At 35.1% G+C, this 3,425-nt stretch overlaps 1 non-coding gene across 1 annotated transcript; it reads left to right on the top strand.

The window, feature by feature from the left end:
• Positions 1-2,179: 2,179 nt before the first annotated feature.
• Positions 2,180-2,286, top strand: LOC116122741. Its single transcript, XR_004126958.1, has one exon. It is a non-coding gene; the product is annotated as a small nucleolar RNA R71 (small nucleolar RNA).
• The last annotated feature ends 1,139 nt before the right edge of the window (positions 2,287-3,425 follow it).

The following is a 3,425-nucleotide window of genomic DNA, read 5'->3' as shown; positions in this document are numbered from 1 at the left end:
TCCCTTTCTTTTGGTGGGTTCTCTTCTTTTCCCCTTTGTTCAACCTCTTCTAAGACTACTCCACTTCTTAAAGTTATTGCATTTACTTGTTCATGTGGATTTGTCACTATGTTACTTGGCAGGGAACCTTGAGGTCGCCCATTCAACTTTTCAGCTATTTGACCCATTTGTACTTCCAAGTTTCGAATTGATGCCCCTTGGTTTCTAAAATTCGACCTCGTCTCACTCATAAAACCTATGGTCTCTTGCATGAACTTTTCGAACATATCCTCCAATTTCAAAACTCTTTGATCCCCTGGTTGATTACTCACCCCCACTTGATTGTTTGGCACTATTCTTTGATTCCATTTATTAATTTGTTGCCCCAAGACAAGTTTGGATGATTTATCCAACCAGGATTGTACATGTTGGAGAAAGGATTGTTATGTTGTCTCTGATTCCCAGCCAAATAATTGACTTGTTCTGATGATGAGGATGTTGAAGCAAAATTATTCCCCACTTGGCACTTAATGCCTGCATGGTTACCTGCACAAAAATCACATGTTACTTGAGGTGTTTGAATTAAATTTACTTGCATACTGATAAGTTGCATAAATTTAGTGTTTTTAGGTTTGTTTTTATAGCCTTCTAGTTAATTTCTCATTTGTTTTCTGTGTTTTGATGTCAGTTTTTGTTAAGTTTGAAATATGAATGGTTAGCTATTGATTTGGAGAATTTTTGTAATTTTCAGGTGTTAATTGAGTAGATTGAAGCATTGGAATGAAATTGGAATTCAAAGCTTGAAGAAATTGAGATTAGCTGACAAGTTTGAAGGCCATGGCCTTGCCTTGGTGGTTCACCATAGCCGTGGCGGTGGAATGAAGATAAAATAACGAGGATAGGAAACACCATGGCCTACACTGTGGTGACGTACATTTGGACACGGCCAGGGCCGTGTCGGACACTTTTAGGGTTTTTATTAGTTTTTCTTTCCTTTTTCACTTAGGACTCTTTTGGGTATTTAAGGGTGATTAAGATTACTCCTTAGGGAGGCTGAATTTTACCCATTCTAGGAGAAAGATTATTGGGTAACAAAAGAGAAAGGAGAATCAAGAACAAAATTCATCACAGAGTTTGTTTTTACTTTTTCAATATGATTTATTTCTTGGATTCTACTCTTGTTTCTTTTATTATGAACTAATTTTCTCAGGCTAAGACTAGGCTTAGTCTATTTATGGATCTGTGATCAATCTTTTACTCTTTGATCAGAGAATTATTTTTCTAATGATGAGTCTATATTATGTGCTTAACGCTATTAGGAACTTGATCAATTTCTGATAGAATTGTTTTGTGTGATTGAGACCGAGAGGAGATATCACATGAGTGCTCTAGTAATATAGGCCATGGATTAATTGGATATAGAGATATATGAATTGATACATGCAATAGTCATAGGTAGGATTAACTTGTGCTGAAAGCTAGAGGATTTCATAAGGTTTAATGCTTGTCTATTTCATTAAATCTATATAGAGATATCTAGGTTGTGAAATAGAAGTAGAATTAATATTGCTTGAGAAAGAATATTGGTTAACCTAGGAAATCCCGTTGTCACATTAATTAAATAAATTCATTAACCATAGTAAATTGAGGGGTGCAGAGAAGTTATAGATGAGCCTGAAGTCTTAGCTGTTTTCTCTCATTGAATTCTTAATTTTAGTTTTACTGCAATTCGTTTCTAATAGTTCAGATTTTAATATTTTTAGTTTTAAAGATCACCATTCTAAGTTTTGATTATCTAGATAAAGTTAAGACTAATTAATATTTCAGTACTTGTTTATGCAATCCCTTGGGTACGATAACCTGTATTTTGTTATACTATATTACTTGAGACTAGTACACTTGCTAGTAGCTATTGCAAATGACACAAACAGTTTTTTGCATACCTCCTAATTGTTTCTGAAGTGCTATTAGTTGGGCTAAAATGGCCATGTAAGCTTCTACTTCATGAATACCCATAGACTTCTTTAGATGAATTCTTTCATTGGGTCTCTGGTAGTTGTTACTTGCCAGGACTTCAAGTAACTCATACGCTTCTTCAGGTGTCTTGTTTTGCAATGCCCCTCCAAATGCTGCATCCACCATTGTTTGCACATTTGTTAGCAACCCATTATAGATAGTTTAGACTTGCATCCAAACAGGCAAACCATGGTGTGGACATTTGCTCATCAGTTCCTTATATCTCTCCCATGCTTCATACAGTGACTCGTTCTCTTCCTGTAGAAATGATGTGATATCATTTCTCATCTTTGTAGATTTCTCTTGAGGGATTTATTTAGTCAGGAACTTTTGTGCCAATTCATTACAAGTTGTGATTGTTCCTGCTAGTAGTGCCATTAACCATCCCTTTGCTTTATCCCTCAATGAAAAGGGGAATGATCTTAACCTAATGGCATCATCTGACACTCCATTTGCCTTGAATGTGTCGTAGATCTCTAAGAAGTTTGCAATGTGTGAATTTGGATCTTCCTTTGAATCTCCCCAAATTGTGCCCACTATTGGATCATTTGGATGATTGCTGGCTTTATTTCAAAATTGTTGGCTTACACTGGTGGTCTAGTGATACTTGGACCACTACCCTCAATAGAGGGTATTGAGAATTCCATCAAGGTTCCGGTTTCAGCCATCTCAATGACTATTGCCTCTCGTTCTCTTCTCTCTCTAATAAGTCTTCTTGCTGTTCTTTCAATCTCTGGATCAATGGGAACCACTGGATGTTGTCTCGCTCTTCGCATAAACTAAACAAGAACACAAATAAATGAAAAGAAACACAAAATTAAACTAAAACTAATTTAAAAAAAAAAAAAAAAAAACTCCAATCTAGTGAAAACTAGAAAATTTCAATATTAACACTAAATCTATCCCCGACAACGGCGCCAAAAACTTATGCGTGATTTCATAAACATGCAATGTGTAGCAAGTGCACTAGTCGCAAAAAGTAATAAAATGATGAATAGAGTATCGTTCCCACCAGGACTGCGTGTTAAGTACTAATTTTCCTAGTTTTGTAACTAGTTGAAGAAAATAAATATTGTTGGATTTGTGGGAGACAAAAACAGAAATTAACACAAAATCAATAACGTAAATTTAAATTCTAACAACTTAAGAAAATATCAATTCAAGACAAAAAGGTTAGGTTTGACTTCACTAAGTTACTCTGATTCAATATGCGGTTGATGTTGCTTTTAAACTCACATGCAACGATTATAAATTGAATTCCCAAAATTATAAAACACACCCTCTCAGGTTATATTTTCGTACTTATCCCTATTAAGCTTCCGCACCCAACAAAATGAAGATTAATAGTTCAAAGTCTTTTAAGCTAAATGCAACCCTAAAGTGATTTCATAGATCTCCAAACCTATCTCTAGCGTTCATTAAACTATGGT

Source organism: Pistacia vera, unplaced genomic scaffold (genome assembly GCF_008641045.1).
Source record: "Pistacia vera cultivar Batoury unplaced genomic scaffold, PisVer_v2 Contig10, whole genome shotgun sequence".
NCBI lineage: Eukaryota > Viridiplantae > Streptophyta > Magnoliopsida > Sapindales > Anacardiaceae > Pistacia > Pistacia vera.
Note: the sequence above shows the minus strand (reverse complement) of the source record. Positions and strands in the feature narration are given on the sequence as shown.